This window comes from Dermacentor albipictus, chromosome 3 (genome assembly GCF_038994185.2).
Source record: "Dermacentor albipictus isolate Rhodes 1998 colony chromosome 3, USDA_Dalb.pri_finalv2, whole genome shotgun sequence".
Classification (NCBI taxonomy): domain Eukaryota; kingdom Metazoa; phylum Arthropoda; class Arachnida; order Ixodida; family Ixodidae; genus Dermacentor; species Dermacentor albipictus.
In genome coordinates this window covers 24,136,318-24,161,318 of record NC_091823.1, presented here as the reverse complement: position 1 = coordinate 24,161,318, position 25,001 = coordinate 24,136,318, and the positions used below count along the sequence as shown (strand labels likewise).

The 25,001-nt window shown below is 50.8% G+C and overlaps 2 protein-coding genes across 4 annotated transcripts in view; both read right to left on the bottom strand.

Moving 5' to 3' along the window:
- LOC135903923 (RWD domain-containing protein 2A) overlaps nt 1-25,001 on the bottom strand; it is a 481,045-nt gene that overhangs the window by 326,921 nt on the left and 129,123 nt on the right. The window lies entirely within an intron of this gene.
- The window catches only part of cv-c (crossveinless c), a 448,361-nt gene that overhangs the window by 335,758 nt on the left and 87,602 nt on the right, over nt 1-25,001 (bottom strand). The window contains exon 2 of one of the 3 annotated variants that reach the window (XM_065434288.2): nt 22,233-22,272. The exons of 1 other annotated variant lie outside the window; for it this stretch is intronic. The gene's annotated coding sequence lies outside the window, so the exon portion shown is untranslated. Of the gene's footprint in view, nt 1-9,267; nt 9,405-22,232; nt 22,273-25,001 lie in introns of those variants that run through there. One more of the 3 variants, XM_065434292.2, reaches the window with a different exon arrangement.

Sequence of the window (25,001 nt, the reverse complement as noted above, 5' to 3'; positions counted from 1 at the left end):
CCGAAACGCCACACGGAACTGAAAGTGGCACATGGGAAGAACAACTATAATGGCAATAAAGAAAAAAGGCGAGTGCGATAATCACGCGCTGCACGACGAAATACACTCCACTGTGTTCTAGAAGCACGCGGGCGTTGAGAGAGTGGTGGTGATTATGCGTCACCCCCTACACTTACACACGCGAATGCGGGGTGCATTAAAAACCCATCCACCGGTGCTGCAGCGTACACTTTCCGCTCACGCGACCACGACGACGAGTGGGCGCCGAGGAAATACAACGCAGGCTCTTCACTCAACAGCATTCAGCCTGCTCGCCCGTGGAAAGTGTCTCGTTTCTTAGCATTCACGTATGCATATTAACTTCAAGCCCCTTGCTTGACATGATTAAAATGACGACTGTCGTGAACGCGCCGAAGCCTCAAACCGAACGGCGCAGATCACCATTCTCTGGAGCAATAGTCGATAGTCAGCCTAATGCGGCGCGCATAAACGGACTAAAAGGTCCGAAAATTTCGCATAAATGTGCTGTGCAAATCTGGGGTTCGCAGAGGTAAGTCAATACTACACTCTCCATGTTTGCAGCAAGCGGCAAGACCTGTAAAGTAGAGAGCAAGAGATTTGCGGAGAGGAAAGGGATAAATGAAAGGCTAACCAGGACTGAGCGCGGTTGCCCACCCTGCATTGGGGGAAGAGAAAAGGGTAGGGAAAGATTAAGATAAGAAAAAAATCCGCTGTGGATATCGCCGACCTGTACAGTTCTCTATATCACAGACAGTCACCCAGTCCGGTAGCTCACAAAAATCGCAGCAGCGCTTTTGTGGCCTTTTGTAGCTGCGATATGCGAGACCATGGTCCCAAGATCTTGTTCACGGTGAATTGTTTTCTGTCCAACTGATTTAGAGCGGTATAGAGGTGATGCCTTTCATTTTCAAAGGAGGGGCAGTAGCACAGGGAGTGTTCTACAGTATCCTCGACACCACAGACATTGCACTCGGCGCTGCGGGCCATTCCAATCAAACATGTTTATGCATTGGTGTATGCAACGCTCAGGCACAAACGGCACAGCGTTGTTTCCTCACTTCACGGAAGCCCAGGTCACAGCCGGAGTCACGTAGATGGATCGAGAAAAGGCAACCGATGGTGAGTAACAATGTATCTCATGTGATTACCGTTAACGTAAATCACTTAAGGCAGCAACGTGCTTGCTGCAGGGATACAGTTCATGCGCAAGACAAGCACTGATAATTTATGCTGGGCACCATACGTCACGAGAAAGGGAACGAGGCGATGAGCATTCTAATGCACGCGGGGCGAACAAGCGTAAATGCAGAACCTGGTCCGACCGTTTTAACAAGGTGGACGGCTTGAAATCCACCTTGATTACTTCTATTAATCATGTGCCACTGTTAAGCGATTTCAGAGGTAAGCACTACTGCGTCAAACGCCACCACAAACAGACCTCTTCATCGCAGTGTTCTCTCAACCAGCGAAGATTCGGGAAGGCGAAAGGCCGCTGGCAGATTTCTTCTATGCCTTCCCGTCCCACGCCCCCGCACCACGTGACGGCGAAATAAAACGGTCCATTAAGGCCAAGCTTCGCCACAGAGCGTCTGGCAAGTTCCCCAATGCAAGGAGCCATTGCGAAAACAGCTCACGTAGACGCTCGCGCAGGCACCCACACGCACTCGCGGGGACCGGAGCCGCGAAATACAGCCGGCATGAAAACCCTCTTCTCGCATGCGCCAAACACAAGTGCACGTACTCACGCCGCGCGGGCAACAATGCGGTCCACAGCACACAGCCCACAGCCCCCCCCCCCCCCCGCACACACACACACACCTCAGACCGCTACGTGACGAGTTCATTACGGAGTCGTCGCGCAGCCCCTCGCCGCGGGCAGCATTTCACACATGGCCGCACCGGCCAAGGAGCTCCTCTGTTTTCAGCAGAGTCAACGGTCGAACGGGTTCCTAAGCGCAGAACTCGCAGCTGAATATGCGGTCAGCATACGAAATACACGCATCTCACCCGGTAGACACAGCGCGCAGCGGTGCCACAAGCGAAACCACTATCAGCAGCAAATACCATCTTCTATTTCCAGTGCTCGATTACATTAGGAAGTATTAAGCTGGCGTACACGCATTGAAATCCTAAACAGCATCGAAACAGCTAGTGTTCCTGCATATGGTGGCCTACGGGAGCCATTTGCATGCAAGTCCGTACTCTAAACAATTCGCGACGTGTAACCGCCAACGAAACACTGGCATTCACAAGTATACATATACACTGCAGGATCAATGCTCGAGCTAGCATTTTCTATACGCGTCACGCAATGGTCAGGATTCACTGACTTGCAGCGGCTCCACTATGGCATCCATAATGCATTCAGTATCCTCTAGTAATATCTCTGAAGTGATATTGCTAAAGGCGAAGAAATACAATGCGACTTTTAAAGACAATGTCTTCTTTATGAAGATGCGAGAAAGTAAAGTGCGCCGTGACACCGTCCTGTGGTCAGCTTTATTTTAGCGTGTTCAGCGTAATAGCGGGCTTAGCGGAACAGCCGGATCGAAATAGACATGCGCGGAACGCTAAGCCACCCACAGCGTTTAGCGTACGCACGCTCTTTCTCAGATTTACCGTCACCACCTTTGCGTGGTTTACGTACAGTTTACGTACAACGCATGGCGGAAGTCCTGGCCGCCCACTTCGAACTGCGTGCGTGTGCGCGCGAAACTGAGTGACACGCGATATTTTGGGCATGAATGGCGCGACGACGAATAGTCGGCAGCCGCTGTGCGACGGCGATAAGGCGTCCTCCCGTACACAAAAACGCCAGCAGCACGCTGCGTCGTCACCGATTGCTCCCTGAATGGATCGCGACGTCGGCGTCGGGCGGCGGGGCTCATACCGACGCGCCGCTGAGACGTGCCATGGAATCCAGGTTACGCGCCACCGCTCACGCGAGAGCCAGCTGCATGCCGCCCGCGCTGTCACACGCCGACCTGATGTGGCTACTGCGGAGGACGCTTTTCGACGCGTTTGCTCCTCCCGCTGAGTCGTACTCGAATTGCGAAGCGTCGTAATGTGACTTCAGGAACGCGAAAACAAACAAAAATAGACGGGCGCTTATTTGGTGTCTCAGTTGTGTTATAGTTTAGTATCGCTGCAAAGCCGTAGCCGTGGCAGCATTACTATAGTGTGAATAGGCAATAGGTGGCACGCACTGAAAGTGCACAGGGCGCGGCGTCGGAGCGGTTTTGTTTCATGTCGAGAAGAAGCGCACTGACTATAGCGAACAACAACAGTTGCCGTCGGGAGCCACTGCATGACCAAGCACTCGGCGTAGAGGGACGTGTTGATGGCAACACGTGATGCCAAACGATAACGAAGGAATTCAAAATGTTTTCTTTGTTTTCTTATTTTGAGTTATACTCTGCCTACATTCGAACACGAAAACGAAAGGGTGAACTGCTACGCAGCGAGCTGAGCAGGATCATGCATTGAGTTCCGCATGCGCCGCTTTCGGCGGCTGTCTTCAGTGCGAAACTGAACATATAATCCGAGTTCTAAGCATGCCTTCCAGCAGCGGTTAAACCAGCGAAGCTTGTACAATTGCCACAAGTACGAACACGCGTAATTTCTCCTGTTACAAGTGGTTGCATATACAGTTCGATCTGGAATGCCTAAAAGTTTCAAGAATACAACTCTGACCACGAGCGCACGCGTTAGTTCACACAGAAAGTAAATCTATCCCTTGCGCACGCAATAAATGACGGAACCACCGCTGAGTCATGTTTCGCGCCATTGGCTACACAAGAGTCGTTCGTTAGCAGAAGTCAATGGTGCGTGAAAACTTTGTCAGTATTCACATGAATATGCCAAGCCTCGCTACATTTCCTTTTCTAATCCGTACAAAAAGACCCCAAGCGAGAGCGATGTCGCTTACGATGGTTAGCCCTAGTTACGAGAATCCGAAATGGAAAGAAAAAATGAAGAAACAAGGAAGAAGCACTTTCTGTTAAAATAAAAAGAAAACGACACTTGCGCGTGACGCCTTGCCATACACGTACTTACACGCGGACACGAGGCTGACAGACGGAACGAAAAAATAATAAATAAACGCGAAGACGCAAGTGACAGACTCATCGGAGCTAAGACAAAATAACGAGCACTGCATCGAGGTCCTCGTGACCGCAGCTACAGGACCGTGTCTTGGGAGCGCAGAGTCAGTGACCTCGTGTTTACAAGCGAGACGCGTCAGTCTCCGTGATGCATGGTCTGCACCCTAATCATGGCTTTCTTGCGTCAAATTAATACTTTTCTCGCACGCCAGAGAATGCCCCCCCCCCCATACCCATGCACACACACAAACACATATACACACTATTCAGTCTTGAGAAGGAAAGCCAAGCAAAGTTAAAATAATGCGTACTCGGCGTTAACAGGCAGAAAACATATACAAGCCAGACGCCTACATGCCCGTATTCACGAAAAACCTCTTACACTAGAATTTTTCAGAAGTAAAAATTCCAATATCGATATGTTTGCATAGCGCAGAAGACGAGGACTGAAGGAACACCTTTTGTGCTGTGCAAACAAGTCGATATTGAATCACCAACTCGCCCAAGCTTCCACCTTATCAAGCTAAAAATTCCAGCTAAGCTGCGTTAGCGAAGGCGGCTAGCCAATGGTAAAGAGCACTTACGAATGAAAACCTTTCAGAATGCGGCCCCTGGTATTTCCTAAGCTCAATAAGTGTCAGAATATTTCGAAAAAGGACGCTAAAGAACATGAACATCTCAGAAAAAAGAAAGGAAGGGGGGGGGGGGGGAGGTAGCGGTGTTCTCCACAACTCCGTGCAAAGCTTACAGAGAGAGCTGTACACAGAATCGGCCAAACGAATTTCAGTGCGGCTTGAACAGCAAGACCAAGACGCATCTTTTTTTCATATCTCGTCATCTCTCTCTTACACCGGGAGAGAGAGAGAGAGAGAACGTGTGCGTGTGTACGTAAGAAGGAAAACTGCTGCACGCCATTTGGTAAGAAAAAGCGCGCAGGCATATTGCACCACACACAGGCGCGCAGGGTACGCCACGCACAGTCGTCTATTCGTGAAATCTGCACATTGCAACTTTGGCAGTGAGAGAGTGCTGAGAGCATTTAAGGATGCTCGGCAGATCACACGCTTGCGCATGGCTCGCACAGCAATGCGACGGGTAAGACTACGTTAGAAGGGGCGTGTCCGGCTGCGCATCCATCTCTGCGGCTGCCGCAGTTCACGACCTCATCCGGCCCAGTTCTTCGAACAGCCGCGTAAATTATCCGCTCCGGTGAGCACCTCTCAGCGTAGCTGGCGGGTGAAGAGCGAGAAGAAGGAAAAATAATAATATAAAGATGCCTCCGCATGTTTCTTGTTTCGCGCTTCACACTGTGCCAGGAATTAACATACATAGCTTGCGTGCACTAAAACCGCGGTCTTTCGTAATTTCAAACGAAAGCTATAAAAGCTTTGAACCGAGGCACGCCGCTAGCTCGCAGGAACAATATTCGGGCATATTGCATATTGCTCTTAACGTGTTTATCAGAGAAAAATCTTTCGAAAGACGAAGGCTGTTGAAAGTAATTAAGTGATAGCTCGGCGTAAAGTTCGATTACCCCTATACGAGCACACGTGAAAAGCGGGTAGGGTCTCATTAGACAAACCGTTTGCAGTCAAGTTCGTTGCACTTGAGAGAGAACGCAATATTCTAACGATTGTAGGAAGATAAATCTTTATTTCGACCGGGTCTCAAACACTCACAAAAGCCCACATGTCGCAACATGCGTGAAGCAAAGCTCTCGTGACGCGGTTAATTCAATGCTATAATACTAAATGCGATGCGTACAATTGTATTTATCGTCCGCTATGCAACGCGTCGTCTCACGCACCGTACGGGTCGCAACCTTCATATCATGCAATGTTTATGTTTACGCGCGCTACACTGTTCACAATCTATATGCCAAAATGCAAACAGCAGTTCATGAGAATGTACACCGCGGGTCGTCGACTGACACAGTGATGTCACGAGGAAAGACTGATGAGTACAAGTGTGCGCAGAGATAAGTACGACGCAGAAAGACAGTGGTAAGGCTGACTATTATTTTTTTCCCCCGTTTCATTCCAGCGACCGTGGTCTATAACGGGAACCGCAGCTCACGCGTACGCACTCTCGCGCGAACGCAGTTTCGCACGTGCCGCACGACGTGAGGCATACGCTGATATATGGCAAGACAGCAGCGGCGGCAGCAGCCACGGTAAGCAAAGTCTGGGAACGTTTGAGAGGAAAGTTTCGCGTTAATAAGAAGGAGAAATAAACCAACGCGCTACGCGACAATCAAGACTCTGCGGTCGTTTGCTCCTCCGCGTTCTCATACCTCAAGAAGCCCGATTCTCTTATGTCATCTTAAGAGCGGCCGCCTTACGCCTCAGACTTTCGAACAGTAAGGCCGCAAACTGCACGGCATCAAACCAGGCGGCCTGAGAGACGCGTCTTGCCGCACATCCAAGTGCAATGTGCACGGAATTATTGTGCAACTGGCGGCCAGAGTGACATACATCAAGCTTCTGCGTAGAAGTGCGCCACCTACGCAGCTCTGCTCATGCACGCACGGTGCTCTAAACGACACATAAGCACGCACGCTCGGACTCCACCTGCCGAGACAGTAGCCGGCCGTTGGCGTTAAGAGAAGGTGTAGCGTAAACGCCTTTCTCGTTTCGTAATACGGGCCGCGCACACAGAGCCAGCGAGAGTCACGGTCCACGAGAGAATGGGTCGCTGCTCCATAAAGCCCGCGCGCACCCACTGCGCGGGCGCGCGACACGAAGCAGGCTGCAGGCAGATGTGGGACAACGAACCCATTCATCACGGCGCCGTCGACGACGCGTCACACAGCAGCGCCAGTCAAGAAAATGAACGAAGTGAGCCGCGGCAGGCTTGAAGACGACGACCGAGATTTGGAGCGATTTAGACTTGAGTGAACGCGCGCGCATATGTGCACTGCTCACCCGAGAGAGAGAGCTCGCAAATGGCTCCGCTCGCTCGAAGTCTTCAATGCGAGGGCCTAATAACTAACGCTCTAAAGGCCAGTAAACGCCATTCACGCACTTTCGGTAACCTGCAGCAAGAGTTCTGGGGGATACAAAGATTCTAAATGATGCAGGAAACCCTTTCCGCCAATGCGCGCGTGCTATAGCGCGGATTCTAGCGCACAGTGCAACGCGCAAGTGCCATTCAGGCCTACAAGCTTGACAGTGAACTCAAGTTTGCAGGGTTGCTTTCTTCTTTTCAGAAGATGCAGTAAAACCACAGCGCGACGAGTATATGTGCAAGGTAACCCACGCCAAAGCACGCGTTGCCACACACTTGGACATGTCGCAGCGGTTCTGTATACACTGGGCGAGGGGCGCGCACTACTGTGCAGTGAATGAACAGAGCACTCTCCCGCCGTGTGCGTTCAAGTGACCCCGAAGTCTTATCACCGGCGCTGTACCGTCCGCGGCTGATCGAGCGAGTAAGGTCCCGTCGAGTGCATTATCGATCAGTGAGACTTCCAACGAGCTAATCGAAGCCGGCTCAAGAGGGCACTGATCCCGTGCAAGCGCGCGACCAAGAAGATCAATCCCGGCCCAATGTAGGCCAAAGGCGACATCGATATATGTACTTCCCATCGACGCCCGCATCTCCGCGAGCTTCTCGCGGACCTGCCAAGAGGTACGCGAGCACTTTCAGCGAAACGGAGACTCGAATAACAGATGTGAACGAGGGCTTTCTCAGCGGCCTCTCTGCCCGCACACCCACATACTTCTCTATTTAAGAATAAAAACACAGAAAAGACGCGAGCTTCGCGACTTATAAATTGAACCAGCACGATCGATCCCCGCGAACGAGTACAAGCGAATAGAAGCAGGTTGTACAAATGGCAAAATCGCGCGCTCGTGCAATCTCGAACGAACGGTTCGCGCCGAATTCATTTCGCCCTCGTCGACACGCAAGCCGAGAAACCTCGCGAGACGCGAAACCACCGCCGACAGAGAGAAACCGCCATCCAGTACGGCCAGCTTGTAAAGAACGCCGCGCTATGAACGCGCCGCGTGCTAAAGAGGAATGGGGGTCGTGCCAACACTTATCGAAGAGAGAGGCAGCGAACAGCTCTTCCTTTTGGGCCGACGCGTTCGAGAAGACAGGGGCAGCGAAAGGCGACGACTGCTGTCCTCCCACGCCACACAGACGTGGCTGCAGGCTGCAGCGATGAGAGGCCGCCGAATCGACGTCCTATAAGCTCTGCGGCAGCTTAGCAGGGAGGAGGCGCCGCGTGTTGACAAGACAAACGACGGGCACAGCCGAGACGGTGACGGAGACCGAAGGGCGCCCGCGCACTACAAGCGGGCGAAGGTGATCGCGTGACAGCCTCCGATTAGCGCCAGAACAAATTCGCCGTGTGGGTTATTTGCGAGGAGATGCAGAAAGGGGCGAGATGGGGGGACAGAAACTGCGAAACCGCAATGCGCCATTCAGCACCGTTCTCGCATACGGCGATTGGACTCTTCGTGCGAAAGTGACTCTGCAAGAGAGATTGAAAGCGTCTAGAACAGTAACTGGCGCAAACGTCTCACGACGTCGGCGACCACGTGTGCATGCCCGCAGCAGGGACAGCGAGCACGTTGAGAGCAGCATATATCAGCGCGCTCCCTCCCTGTTATCATTTCGTATCCCTGCACGTGCCCTGTCAACGAGAAGGCGGACCTAAACTGAACCGCTCTCATCGACATATGCGTGTAACAACGACACTTGGCTGTATACGGATCAAAACTGCGCGAAAATGTGGTTTTTCCTTCGTGCGCCCAACGAGAAGCTTCCGGTTTTGGCAGCTTGTGAGCGCAATGACTGGAATATTCAAACTGCAAAATAAATAACGCTGTACGACACCACTCATAATCAACCAAAACAAACATGCCAGTTCGCTTTCCTTCACCGTCCGAGTACACGCGTAACTTCCAACGGTTTACTTCTTATTCACCTTTGTTTGGTGTTCACGTATCAAGTAGCTCTCGGCGTAAGAAAGGCCTAATACATTATTCGCGACCAATGCGGTAGTTGTTAACATTATTTAGGCCATATGAAAGCTTTGCACATGTCCCCGTCTGAGAAGACAGGTTAACAGGACAAAACAACATGGAAAACACCGTGCATAGAATGTTCAGCGAAGAAGGTACTTAGCACATACCGACACGCCAGGAATAACAGGTCACGAGTAATTGCTGCTCAGAGAAAGATTCCCTCTCATACTGCTTGCAGGTGAACCGTCAACAGACATTTCGACAGCGCTTTTATAGCGCCGCACGTCCCACCCCCGTAAACATCTCTTGACCACCCCCACTACCCACTACTTCACGAGTTCTCTGGTATACTTTGATACTTTCGAATAGCTCAACAAACTTCACAGTCCCATAATGAGCAGTAGCTGTACTGATAAACTCGTACCGCGAATCCACGTTGTCTCTGCGCACACAAGGAAAAATAAAACTGACGTTGTGCGCGCGCGTACCTTAACAAGGCGCAGGTGCTGCGCAAACAGAAGATTTTAAGAGACACAGATATACGAACGAAGCGGAGACACAAAGGCTCCATTCACTGCGCGATTTACACGAAGCCCCCCCATCAGTGAGCACGTACGAGATGGGCAAGTCGCCAGCGCGTTTTGTGCCAAGTGAACAGCCCCATTAATCGGGCAATCGCCCGTAAGGTAACGCGGCCCTGTACTGTTGGGCCCCGTTGACTTTCTTCCCTTGCCATTGGCGCAGTGAAGCCCCGAGGCCATGAACTCAAGGGGCTTCCGGGAATCTCCCCAACCGATTCTTCAGATGGATCTTCCGTCTGCCAAATGAAGAGCGATGCAATGAGACATCTTGCGACCCGCACACGCTTCTGCCAAGCTTTGGATTTCGGTTTCGCCTTAATTGCGGCGCTTGCAACGCTGTCTTGCTTGTACAGACTCCTTTATTCTGCCTCTCCTTAAGACTAAGGACAAAGCGTTTCTTATGAACACTAAAGTTAGCTGTATTCATTAAGTTCGTACGACTAGGCGGGTTCGCCCCTCTGCGTTTTCCTGACTGGCATTTTCCTTCTTCTGTATATCTGTTCAGTTCGGCTGTACAAACCGGCTGCATAAATTTTGGGCTAAGACGGCAACACTTCTTCGCAGCAATCGACGGCCCCTAAATGTGGTGGCGAGCATATCGTCGATACCCGCCACTCGCGTCCTTTGAGGCTGATGTGGTGACCTTGCAAAAGACGACAACGTGAAAATTAGAAATTAGTAACCACACAGTCATACCACTTCTACGGCTTTTGGTATAGGTCAGTGGTGTTCTTAGCCATGCATTCACAGAACGCAGGAGGTAATTATAATCACTCACATAGTATAATTACGCCCTACTAACCGTTTTCCGCGAAGTAAGTTTCCCCTGTTCCTCTCTGGTAAGGGTTAGCCCCTGCAGCTCCTCATGGAAGTATACACACGGCAAGCTGAACGACGCGCGCGAGTGCGCCAGCTGCCTTGCACACGCGCGCCAGCGCGCGCTGTCCCACACACACGCCCTCTCCATGCGGTCGCAGCTGTCTCGCGTGTTGCGGCGCTGCGCAGCGGGGTCAATCTTCCAGCACTTCCCGCGAAGCGTCCGCGTGAGAGAAACCGGGCGCACGGGGTCGAGCCGATGTGCCCGGCGCTGCAGTAGAAAGAACAGCGCGAGTATGTGTATATTATTTCGCGCGGGAAGTGCGCTGGTACAGAGAAACAATGGACTTGCCCTGTTCTCGGCGCGAACAGGGCAAGCTTTTGGCAGCCGGCCTCTTAAACCACGTGCCCGAATTAGGCCCGCTCGTCGGCGGCGCCGCCATCGCCCCGGACATGTACTTCGCGAGCCTGAAGATTTCCGTGCGCCTCAGGGGGCGGTAAGGACAAGCCTGGTTTCGCGCGCAGCATTGTCGTCCCAGACTCTAGAAACCCTACTTGAGTGACTCCGTCAGTATAGGCGATGCTAACCGGACAAAATTTAAGAGGGTATCGAAAGGGCGAAATGACAGAAAGGGTTAAAAAAAATAAGGTAGAGATTGGGCCAGTTAGTGCAGTATAGTTCAGATTCTGGAATCCCAGCGCCTAGAAAAGATCACTCAGAGCGCGATGTGGGTGTGTGTGTGTCACTCTTTTCATTGTGCTTCGTCTCAGCGCTGAGCTTCCTGAGCTTAGGAGAGGGCTTCCAGAGCCCTTCCCCGCAATCCATGAATGCTTCAGAGAGAACGAATCTTGACTAATAACTTTTGTAGTACGCCTCTTAGACGAGAATAACGAGTGTTAATTGAAAACTACTGATGACACAGCGGTGACACAAAGGCATGGAAGTGTGTGCACAAATGCAATTAACGTTTCTCGCGAACAGGCCGCGTCCCCTTCAGGTTGCGTCTTCCCGCGTGGTGTTCAGAGTAATGAGACGGGCATCACAGGGCGAAGCGTGGATCGAACGCTCGTGCATCCAGACACGGCGATTTGTAAGACAAGCGTACCTTAACATGGGGTTTAGGTTCACGAATGAGACAAGTATAAAGAGTCAAGGAGCCGCGCACAGGGCTATCGATGCGTGCGCACTCACTGTTGCCCTTTCTCCCTCGATATTGGGGCACGCACATCTCGTCCAGCGTGAGTCGGTGTGCGTGGAGGATGAGCGAGAGGAAAGGAGGAGCGTGAAGCCCGCCTGTCACGGATACTTTTCGAACGCTCGCCTGCGCATTCGCACGAGCGCTCGCAGAGGCGAGAAATAAGGGGGTGCGCGTATGCTCCGCGCCTTTCAAAACCGTTGTTTCGCCTCGGCGATACTTTCCTGCAGCCGCCCAGATGCAAGGCTCGTCAAAAGAACTTAGGCAGGCTGAGGGTTGCTTGCTGCGCAAGCGACAGCTCACCTGTACATTCTTTGGCATTGTGCGCCACCGAGTTCGTAAGTGTACGTTAAGGTTCTTTTCAGTCATTTTACTACGAAGCTGTGGCGGCATGCTCGGTATCAAATGTCAATCAATGAACAGCCCGCCACGCTACCTGCGTCCGAGTCCCAAATTTTTGCTTTGAAACGTAATTATGAATGACTATGAAATAAAGGTTACCTTCCGCATACCTCACTCGAATTGGCAACTTTATTGCACTTCCTTTTTCGCTTCATATTTTTTTTCTCCAGTAATGCGTAATAAGTGCTGTCCAAATGCACGCCCCGTAAAGTGGTGCCCTCTGCACCAAATATGCGGACCTTAAAGGCTACGCTTTTGCTGGTTAAATGCGGCGGAATCGATTTCGGGAGCCGGAAACACGTGATAGACGTCGAGTTTAGGACACTGCATGCGCTTTTGTTTTTGTTTTATTTTTTCTAGCACGTCGTGTTTTCCCGACTCTATGTTGGAGTTCGGCTAGGAGACTGCACGGCCGAGGACGAAAACTGACGACGTGGTCTAACAGCGCAGCGTGCGTGCAAGCCACGAAGCCGCCGTGTGACCAGGGCGTCAGTAAGAAGGCGCAGGCGTCGTAGGTGACGAGTCATCACAGAGAACAGCAGGCAAGCGGAGCACTTGTACATCCGTCGAAAAGTGCGAGAAATCACTAATACAGCTCTGCTGTATTTGAAATATCAGTTGTTCAGATTGGCATACATCTGTAAAGGCGGCTTTCTCTCTCCCCCTCTCTCTCGCTTGTAATACATGCCTCGTCACCTTGTTTAACGTATCTCTCGAACGTTCTCGTGCGCGAACCGCGCGTTCTGCGTCATCGATTGTTTTGTTTTGGCGGGGCTGCTACAGCTCTGCTCCCGCTTCGCGTCGGTCTTTCTCTGGCTACTCACAGCCGGCGCCGACCGAGGGAACAACGGTGGTCCGCTCGCGACTAACGCACACAACGGACGACGTGCAGTTCATGTAATTCGCGTGTCATGTCTTCCGCAATATCACCTGGGTGCGGTTGAGCGCGTCTCTCCATTGAGGAAGCGGGACCTGAAAAAGAACAAACGACTTGCGGAGGAGGGGAATCTGTAGACGCGCGGCTATAGCTGGCGCTGTCTTTGTGGATGGCGCCGCCGTAAGCGGGCACCGTACAGCGGCGGGTGCTCTTGGCGCCGAAAGCGGCGGTGCGGCGGCGAGAGAAGGGGTCGGAGCCCATTTGTCGGCGTTTCGACTCGCTAGTCGCGCTCTCTGCGGGGCGGCCGGCGATGCGGCGCTATTCTGGCTGCCGACGCCTCCAGCGCGCCCGACGGCACAGACGCCAGAGCCGTCGCGGAACCGGCCCCCGTGTTGTCGCCGCTCGGCGTGGCGGCCGGCAATCATTCGTGTCTCTTCGGGACGCCGCCGAAAGCGCCGGTGCCGTTCTTGTTGCGCCATCTGCTGCACGGCGCTTTGTTTCGCTCGAAAGCTTTGCGTGTCTGGCGAGTGCTTGAGCGCATGTTTATGTGCGACCCCGCCCCTTATAGGCCCCCGCAGAAATAGCCTTGGAAACGAGCAGCCCGTTTGACGACAGGTGCCCTTTGCAGAATGACACATTGGTGCTGTTCCAAGTAGTTGGAGTTACCGCAAGAGCGTGTCGGATCTCGTTATAAAGCCCTTCGTGACGGAGCGGTGACAAGGTGTGTACGCTCTTGAGGAAATCGTTTGCCTTCTGCCGCTGCGACTCGCAAAGAGAATTTATAAACGGAAAGACAAACAGAAATCAAAGTGGCGTCGTACACTACGCGACCTCTTCTCCATTTCTTCCTCACCTAAGGAAACACCTGTCTTTGTCGTCTTCAGCAACGTGAAACCACCCCCCCATCCAAGGGGGAGGGGGAGGCGGACACACACAGTGCTCGTTAATTATTATGCAACATCATGGGCAGGCACATACGGCTCAAGTCACACACAGCTTGAACAATGTCCGTCGTATACGACGATTAATTACAGGCCGGCATCGATACAACTCTCACAATTCACTGGTGAGACCTGCATGATTAGAAACGCGTTTGGGACCGTTGTAGCAAGACAGGAGCTTCACTGACACGTAATTACGTCAAGACGGAGTACATAGTAATATTAGAGGGCCATGAGAATAACGTATGTTTGTGTGGCGGCGGTCGTACAGGGACTTTGAAATGCATGCGACAACATACTGAGAGTAGGTGTAGTTCGCCCGCCGATATCCTAATCAGGTATATAGGCTACTAGATGGCCTGGCATACAGGATCTCAGGCAGCCGCCAACTTACGTGGGAGTGTAGCGAGAGAGAGAGAGAGAGTTTCCCGCGTATCTTCTCGATCGGGCATCTGCCATTCAAAGGAATATGCTGAGGGAGTTGGAACGTCAACTATTGCTCAGTGCGCAACAAAAGCACTCCTGTTACACAATACTGTGTGGCCATGGCTCTACGCCTGGACTTCCAACTATATTTCATAAATCCAAAACAGGCGCAAAATAAACATATATCTATAAAACATGTATGCCACCCGAATGTCGACAAAGACGGAAGGAAAACGTAATCAGAGCCTATGGATTTATAACCTCAATTTTGTCGTGAGCACTTATTGATGCGAAAGCCTCAAATGGCCCATTGAGAGGAAAAGCCGGTGCATTTCGTCTGTGCAAACGAAAAACGGCACCTACATTCCCATTGGCTGCAACGCCGCGACACGAGCGCGCCTCGAAGAAGCAGAGCGGGCGAAAAGGCGCACCTTCAGCCGCGATAGCGCACCAGGCGTTGGCGTGAGGGCAGAGCGCATCGCCGCGACGCCACGTCACCCTCGCTCTCGGTAGCCTGTGTTATCCGTGCGTTCCCTGTCCGCGCAAGGTTTCGCCTGCGTTCTAACTGCGCCTCTGTATGGCCAAATCAAAACGCACCAAGCCTGGCCAAGCGTTTCAACGCGCTCGCTTGCCCGCGAGGAGTTCATAACTCGAAGGACCGCTCAGCGGCCTTCAATCGGACATTTCATAAGAAGTGCTTAGGTGTCTTCGGGTTTTTGTCACGCTACGTATAAAGGCAGAACATGCAACTCGCGCAAACCATGCATTAAAACCGAAAAAAGAGAAAGAAACAAGAAAGAAATTCGCGCTAGCGAGCCATGCATAGCAGTTACATTAGGCATCGGGCCAGCGTGTAAAGGACTAGTGTAAACGACAACTAGCCGAACGTTTTATTGCGGACGGTGTATTTTACCGCTCTGCGTTGCCTGCGTTCTTGCATATATTTGCGAGTGCATAGATAGCGCAAGTAGCCACAGTAGAGAAAGAGAAGAGGCAAGGAGGTTAGCCAGAGGCAAGTTTCCGGTTTGCTATCCTGCAATGGGGTGGCGGATACAGACATTGAACTGAGGGAAATGAGAGAGACAGAGGGAGGGAGGGAGGGAGGGAGGGAGGGAGGGAGGGAGGGAGGGAGGGAGGGAGGGAGGGAACAACATTAAAAAAAGTAAATTTCGCATGCAGTGGAGCGGACAAATAAAACCCAAAGGAGAAAAACTAAAAACATGAGAATCGGTATAGAATGTACTAAGCTACGAAATACAGGTATATATGCTTGATTCAAAGCTGACAAGAGCCAGAACGTTCTTTGAGGGGTGGAATGAATTTCATCCTTTTGCGAGATGAGTCAACGACGCGTTTGAATTTTTTGCGTAGGTGTTCCAGTTTCACTGTTTGCAATTCATTATTTTTTCACGATAGTACGTCTCCCTTTCCTTTCTCTCCTAGTAGCACTTCTCGCTGTACGAAGTAAACAGGTCAAAGCCTGCTTCAACAGTTGACCTCCCCGCCATTTTCTCTCCCCTGTTCTGGTTCGTGTGACGTCCTCTAAAGTTCTTATGATATACCGTCGTCTGACAGGTGAAATTCAAGCGCGGAATCCTCGATTCGAAATGCTCCGTCGGCAACCGCCATTCTAATCCACCCTTCGGACTTCAAGTGCTTTGACTAAATATCGCTAATACGCGTAGAAGGCAGCATGCATATATATATATATATTGTTAAGAACGGCCCGATGACGTGCAAGTTTTGCCTGCCAGTTGCGACAGCGGGCGTCAACTTTTCCTGGAGCGCCGCCGCGCAAACCTCTAGCCACGGCGTCACTAAGTCGATTGTGTGGACAACAATATGCGCGTCCTCGACTCTCCGTCGCTGGAGCCGAGTTTGACGAAACAGGCTTTGTGCATGAACCCGCCACCGCGGACCTGATCTGCTATGAGCGGGGGAGTTGCCGCGGGAACGTCTACGGAGACCCCTTCCCACGCGCCGATCAAGACGCAAGACAATGGGCAGCCGGCGGGCGCGCTGCGGGGGTCAGCTCGGGCAATAAAATGCGCCTATGGTGCCTGGTCGAACGTCTTCCCTCACCTTGGGATCGAAGAAGGACCGAGTGTTTATAAACCGTTGTTGTGCGGCTGCTCAGTGGGCTTTCTCAAGCAGTCATGTTAGACTGATGTACTTTTCTCTCGCAGTCAGGCTCAACGTTACTAGACTAGCTTCAGTTGTAAAACTCCCCGCCCGCGCGCATACAGCCGCTGTCGCCACTTTTGTGACAGCCGCCAGAGGGCAACGCTGTTCCATCGGGCTCCACTGCAGACGCCTCGTCACAGCCTTGAGCTCGTGCGGACGGGCCGCCGTTTGTGCGTGTTTCACGCTCGCTGGCGTTCCCCTTCTCCGAATTAGTGAGACCACGAGAAAGCGATATCCACCTACAGCAATAAGATTTATCGCACCAGTTCGTTAATACTGAAAGAAGGGTAAACTGCACGAAAGGAAGAAACGCATACAGCGAAGCGCAGAAGCTGCGTCTCTAAATGTCGTGTGCTTCTTCCTGTCGTCTTAACGTTTCGCGCAGTTTAGGCTCAGGAGCCTGAATATCTGGCCAAAGTGCGTGATTTTAGGATGATCTTCATCCCCACCGAAGCTTGTCACCACGCCAAAGAAGCGCTACAAAAAGAAAAATGAGGTCGGTCTTTGTGCACACAAGCCACACACACTCACACAAAAAAAAGGAAGCCGGATTTTTCATTCCTTCAAGATGCTTAATCAGCGAAGCTGAAACGTGCGGCCCCTGCGTTTAGCACTGGGTTAATCCCGAGGGTGCATTAAAGTATTTCTCAGCTATGAGGTTGCACACACAATTGGCTGCGAGAGAGAACGACGTCACTGATGGTATGCGCACAGACCGCAGTTGTCGCTTGCGTTCGATGTCTCGAGTTTTCTCGGCGGCGTGGTTAGCAGCAATCGCCTGCGATTTGCCGCTTGTGATTCTTTGAAATTAAATTTCTTCAACATAAATCTTTCCGTTACGTAAGACCATGAGTGGCTCAGACTCCCTTAAGCAATGGCTCATACCCCCGTAAACGCGGCCTCCCCATTGCGACGACAGAAGTGAAGCGAAATTCTACGCTGGAAAGATGAACTGCCATGCAGCCAGCTGTGGAAGACGACGACGACCGCGGGAGCAGTGGCACGAGCGCGTGCCGTTGATTTCGCAGAGTGTTCCCGGTCTTCTTTCGTTCGGAGCGTCCACTTTGGGATTCAGCCTCAGGGATGCATGCTTCGCTGTCGGAACATTCCTTACGGAATCTAAACGAATGCCCTGCTAAATTCCTTGCTTTTTGTTTTTACTATTAAATTAATTATTACTCATTTAATATGACCTTCCTGATTTTATTTAACAGGTAGTTATGCGCTATTCAATGCTATTTCAATAGCTATTAGGAAATTTATGCTCCATAATAATTTCGAATAATCCACCCATTTCTTGGCCAATGCCACATCGTGGATAGGAGCCACACGCATCACAGGCTACAACAACAACAACTGTTCGCGGTCGGCACGAGGAATCGCTCTTTTTCACGCCTAGCGAAGCATCGCATTGCTGGGAGCACAGAAAAAGTGGTGCGCCACACTGTTGACATCGTTCCGATAGCGGCCTATGCAGCCAGGTACGCAGCACGTCGGCATCGTCAGCTGATATTCTTAAGAAACTCGGCGAAGGCTACAGTTCCAAGGATGACATGCTTGCTGAAATTCGCCGTCAACAACGAACCACAGAATACACCAACGCTGCACCGCGCGCTTAGTCCGGCCCGCCCGCGTAGCCGGCTAGTGAGGAAGTGAAGCCGGGCGCGACTGCAGCGCCACGAAGGCGCGGGCGGGTGGCGGTTCCGCGCAACGGCGCCGAGTTTTAAAACTGAAGCTAGTCTAGTAACGTTGGTCAGGCTAGACTGATGAACTGCATGTATATAATGTAAATAAACCCATATTCCTCGTGCTCGATGAGAAGCAGTCCATCCCTTCATCAACGTCTTCAGCGTGGATAACTTGGACGACGGCATGGGCCAGCTACCATATAATTCATGCCCGACTCCAATCTTGACAACTGATTACGAGCGATGGGATTGAGACCCCAATCCTAACTATATATATATATATATATATATATATATATATATATATATATATATATATATATATATATATATATACGGACATGCATGGTGCATAGTTTTCAGTATAAGGACGTGGTGTGCATGATTTGAGACGCACTAATAAAGTTGAAAAAAAATCTTACATGCGAAAAATTACGCAGATCTGGTCCTTGCTTTGTGACTGTCTCTCTCACCCAATTTAGTTTTTACCGAGTTGTTTCACAATGCGAGGTCATGACCGAAAACCTAACCCTGTGTATACGTCCTTGCTCTAGCATATGATGACTCAGCTATTACCAGCCTGCATGCATATGGCCATATAGTGCGCAGACTGTCGGTGAAAGCGCGTTTAATTATTCCCTTGAGTAGCTGCTTTTAGAAGGCGGACAGAGCGCTTGCTTTGAAATTCATTTCCCAAGGACGTTATCAATTCCTACTTTAAACACATACGTCCCTCCCATCCCAAAAGATAGTTCTACCGACTTTGCACAATGGCGCCGTGTTTGTAACGGATCTTCAGATTACGCCTTTTGAAGTACAAGGATAAAGAAAGAAGTCAGCTTATCTCCCTTCAGGAACATAAATTAACTATAAGAAATAGTTTTTCACGGACCTGACCAAAAGCATTTTCTCTGTGCGTTTGGCGACGACTGTGATCTCGGAAGTTGGGTGCGAGCGCTATGCACGTCGGCTTCGCGACAGTGGCGCCATGTGAATGCCTTCGTCCGCTGACGGGCTCATCCCGGCCGCTTATGGTGAAGAGGTATAAAGGCCTGCGTGCATAAGCTGCCGATTATTACGCAGCCACCACCATGCCCTAGAGTTCCCAGCTACAGCCGTGCGCTGATGACAGCGAGAAAGGCCCGTCACGTCAGCGCTCAGTCCGCTGCGCGATACGCTCTTATCGGCAGCGACATGATGGATGGCTCCACCGACCGAAGACGTCCGGAATGACCGACGATGCCGGATTAATATCCGCGACTAAGAGACACGCCAAGGACACTTCGGCCGCGCGTAGGCGAGGGATGCTCCTGGATGTAAGGCCAAGGTTCCGTTTTGGCTTCGGGGCTTTTCCGGGGGGCGTTCAGCAAGCAGGGAGTCGAAAGCGCTACGAGGTAGGTCTGTGAGCTTAAATATTGAAATCCTGTGCATCGCAGCACTGGCGGCGTGTTCCCGACCGCGAGATTTGGCCGAATAGAGAGATCAGCTCCAAACCCGATACAACTTCACACTGCGGTTGATGACAAAGGACCAAAAATAAAATAAACCGTTCAACCAAACCGATAACCTTGAAAACTGTCTACTTCCGTGATGATAATAATGTCTTACTGCTATCTTTTCATCATCATTGATGAGCTTGCATATGAGCTTGCATATGAGCTCGCATATGAGCTCGCATATGAGCTCGCATATGAGTTCCTCTGCCTCCGGATGAATACACGTGATACGATGCAAGCGATATCAAAAACAGCGCGCGAAGGTTTGCATAGCTTACACTGCCAACATGGCACGCCAACACGGCAGCGATGGTAGCCGTGTGAACTGAAAAAGCTACAGCGACCCGGGAGACCAAGCTACATGTGTGTAGATTATTCACTGCAAACAGATCAAGGCGTCTAAGTGCCCATATCCTCACACTGATATCCTCATATCCTCACACTAAGATTGCCTTAGCGGTCCCTATGGCAGTTTTAGAGTCCGCATATCACTTGGTAGGCTTCGAAACAGCGAGCTCATGTCATCACATTGGCATACATGCTCGCGCTCTCCAAATCCTCTTCGAGAACACACAAACAAGAAACCCCAGTATTTCGGTCTTCAAGATGTCCCCACTGCAGTACTACACAAGGAGACCCCATCCCCACGACCAACGCGCTCGATACCGTAAACCACGTCATCCGACTGCTTGTCCGTGCGCATGCTCCTTGCTGAACTCGAAGTACTGTCCCAGTGGCAGAGACACGTGGTATATATAAGGTCGTCCCATACAACATGCGACGCGCATGAAATACGGATCTGCCTACTTTTTGAGCCTGATGAAACCTGGCTGAAACTTGTTCGATACAACTATTGATAATAAGTTGAAATTCGCGCGCAAAGGTAATGCGTCTTCTGGCCTCGTTGGCTCGCCAAGAACGCTTACACTGCTCCCTAGCAGCTATTGCCGAAGCAAAACGGTGACGCACACAAGTCTGCAGTTTGTAGCTTGAGTACTCTCACAGAACGACGGGGGCTCCTTCGCGGTGGAAACACGCTATTTGACAGTGTGTCCTCGCGCAGAAACCAATAGTAAAGGCCTGCGCCCATCTGCCAAAGATATCGCTTCACAAGCGGTAGTAAGCGACATGCACAAACGGTCACTCCTACGTCTCCTGTATTCATGCATTTTAACTTTTACACAAGCGGCTCTTGTTCATTCGACCTCCGTTAATTAGATATTTCGCGCAATTCTAACACACTATGCAGTCCCGGCGAGAAACCATCCATTGCTATGAAAGAAAGGTTCGTTTAGTTCAAACGCGAAAGCATGCCGTTCGGTTACCCATTGTTGCATAAGCCCGCAGCGGTCCCTAAGGCTTGAAATCAAATTCGCTATAGTCGGATACAACTTTAGAAAAAAGGGGAGGCCCCGCCCAGATGACCGAAGCGCGACGGATTTCGGTTTCGCCTTAATTGCGGCGCTTGCAACGCTGTCTTGCTTGTACAGACTACTTTATTCAGTCTCTCCTTACGACTAAGGACAAAGCGTTTCTTATGAACACTAAAGTTATCTATATTCATTAAGTTCGTACGACTAGGCGGAAAAACAAATTTGGCCGAACTCGATTCAACGAAGTTTTTCTTGAAATAAATTAGTAAAAGAAAGCGGTGATTTCTTTTTAATTCTGACACGGACGGGTTCTTCTTCAAGCGTACGCTCTAAAGCTATCGCGTTAAAACATCTAGGCGCCACGGTCACACCCCCAGCTTTATTTTGACGAGGCTGCACGCCGCGCCCACGCACGGAACAGCCGACTCAACACCGCCTCGGTAGGGGCGACTTTGGTTGCTTTCGTTATTTCACGGTTTGTGCGACAGATGGCTGGATTAGCGGCAAATACAACGCCGCGGTAGCTTTTGGGTGACGCTCCGTTACAATGTTAGATTTCGAAGGAACCAAGAAATTCGTTTCTCGATTTTACGAACTTCTCGACTTAACGAAATAATTCGAGCGTGGTCACGACTTTGTTAAATCGAGTTTCAGTTGTGTCGTTTTTCATTGCTGAGTGACAGAGTTGTAAACTTTATATTACCGTTTTCTGAATATTTACAATCTTTAACAACTTTTATTACTACATTAGCGGCCTAAATCGAAAATTCGCTACTGACAGTCACTAGACTAACTTTGCCTTTTAAATGCAACGAACATCATCAAATTTAGTGCAGTGGTTGCCGAGAAAAACGATTTCTCCTTTCCCATGTACTTAGATAGGAGCCGCTGAGCTATAGTTTTATCTTAATAGAATTTATTTATTTATTTATTTATTTATTTATTTATTTATTTATTCATTTATTTATTTATTTTCATGCAAAACCTAATCAAATGTTGTGCAGTGGATGGCGGGAAGAAAGATTTCTCTTCTCCCTTGTATTTAACAAAAGCTATCAAGACAAAGCTCCCTCTCAACGTCAAGCTAAAAAATGCAAACGTGCGTAACAAGAGCCAAACGCCATGAAGTTGAGCTGTGATAGCGGAACTTACCAAAGTCATGGCACACAGCTCGGATAGGCATCCAGTTTACCTGAACCAAAAACAAGAAAATAGCAGCGTAAGTACAATGTCGAAACAAGCCTGAAGCAGTTTTGGCTAAATGATTGCCGCTCCACAAACTCATGGAACTGCCGAGCATCGCACAGCTAGCCGCGCACAACGGCCGGCTCCGTTCTCGCATGAGAATGCACACACTGAGCCCGTTTCCTCTGCGTTATCCAAACGTTGACCAGTTCATTCCGTTTCGAAGGATTTAGCTCTGCCATCTCCGCCACTAAAGGGCCAAGGAACAGGCGAGGCGGGGCGGCCCAGTTCGTTCTTTGCATCCCAAGCCGTACTGTGTTCTCAAACCAAGCCCGACCAAAACGGCCGTTTAGGCAAACTACCCAAACCGTACCAACCACTGGCGCAGGCAATCTCCACGGCAGACCGGACATCCCGGCAGCGAGCGGTGATTTAAAACCACTTATGCCGCAAAGGAAGCGCCCAGAAACGAGCGCCAAAGAGCACGGGCCGCACCACCCGTCCGGGAACTTTTGCCAGCACGCCCTCGTAGAACCGCAAATACTTCAGCATAACTGGAAGGCCTCCAGCGAGAGAGGAACCACCTGAGGAGCCAGTACACGACGACGTGTCTTTTGTAGCGGGAGTGACCAGTGTTTCGGAAGGCGAAACACCTGAGCAGGCATCGCTTGGCAGAGAACTCAAAGCGCGAAGCGCGTGCTTCCGGGACTCGGAGCAGCCGCCACAGCCGCTTGTCACCGGCGACGCGGCGAGACCATTCATTACGTGCACACCGGCCCCGGCGGGTGGTGGCCTCACGCGCGAGCAGTGTGAAACGCTCGGGGCGGTGGCCCACCCCTTTGACGCCTCCGGGACACCCCCCCGCCGCCGCCAGCGAGCTTACCATCCCAAACAAATGAGTTTCGTTCCGGGAAACGTTATTGAAGCGCACGGGGACACCCCGCCTCAAGCCTCCCGACAGAGCAACTCCCGTCGCGAAGCGGCGGCCAGCGAGCGCAGTCGTGAACTTTGCGCCAGCCTGGTCGGCGGGGTCGCAGTTGATGTCGAAACAGCAAGGGGGGGGGGGGGGGGGGCGCTATTCCGCCGCTAGTGCTTGTACGCAGGTGACCGGCGTCCGCCCGGCAGCTTTAGAACTGCAGGGGTGGTGGCACGATGAAAGATGCTCGGCACTAAGGCCTCGTGGCAGCGGGTGCAAGGGGACTCCGAACGAGGTGTAGCACTGAGAAAGCGAACGCCCTTATCTCCGAGCATCCGTGGACAGGTTCCCATTGTAGAGAGCAAATTGCGCCGCCCCCAGACCGCAGAGCGGTCATAGGCGCCTCGATATTTCGCAAGGTGGACTTGGGGTGAGTTCGGAAGGCCTTTGTGATTGTTGTTTAGGAAGCGAAGACGACGAAAGTACTCGATAAACTTCGATTTGTTATAAGCGGGGCGAGAAAAAAATAAAACATTCTTCAGCATAGACATGTAGATTCCGTTTGAGATTCGATAACGGCATTACCTCGCAACTAAAAGCATGATCATAGAACAACCGTTACACTAAAGTTCTTGTTTTTCCCGTTACTTACTAGAGCTATTACATGAAAACTGAGTAGTTAGCAGTGAACCACAGATCGTTTTGTTTTACATTTATTTTAGTATATGCGTTTTTGACTAGTGAATGAGAAACCATGCCTCTGGTGTCGTTTTCCGCTGCTCTGAGACGTAGATACACATCTCCCTTTGGACTACTGAGTGAGAAACACCCGCTTGACTGGTCACTTGTATCTTGCGCCGCGAGATGTCAGCCCAGCCGCTGTTCCTTAAAGGCAAATGAGGTGACACCTGTCGGGACACTGCGGCCGAAGCCGATCGGATGATCAACATCAATTTCGTCCACCACGGATAAATATTTACGGCCATTTCTCCGTGAGGAGGTCACGTGAATTCCAGCCGCTGTTTGTCATCAACAAGAAAACGACTCGCGAGGAAATGCCTCACGCAAAACGCCACCGTCCTTACAGTCCACATACGACAAATGAGCGTTGGCTTTCAGTGATGCTATTTGGTCTTCTCATCGGTCTGTCATCCCGCTCCAACTTTGGGAGATAGGGACAACAATCGACCTGTCTGAAAGCCTAGTGCGGAATTTAGTTTGAAATGAATGAATAAATTTCAACTCTGGCTGCTTGGGGATGTGAGGGGGATTGAAAGATATTAAATATCAGGTGCGTTACATTATGGACAGCCCGCTTGCGAAGCTCCACGTTGAAGCAACGTCTTCTTTTGATCCCGTGCCACATTACCAGATCAGTTTCTGTAAAGGCTGGACGCACTCCATCTCCACATATTTCAATCAAGCCACTAAAACGACCCGACGGGACTTTCCCGTGAATCTACCTTTCAGTGAAAATTATCTTGCTGAGAAATGACACCGACTTTCCTCGTCTCTCTGGGGCGCCCTTCTGGGCAGCTCATACAAAAGCGCGATAGAACAATGGCAAGAACAAATTAAGCTGACTTAATGGTACTTTCACTTCGTCGTTTTTATAGCTATGTAGTATACAGAACATTCTGAAAAGGCCTAAAGGACGAGATGGGGAAGCTCTCATTAAAGGAGTACAGACGAGAAAATATTGCGCTTTTCTTCTTTCATTTTAGGTGGCCGACGACTCCGCAGTTAAGCTATGAAGCTTATACAGCTCGATTGATCGAGAGCGCGAAGTAAAATTTATGCCATCACCTTTTCTTTTTTTT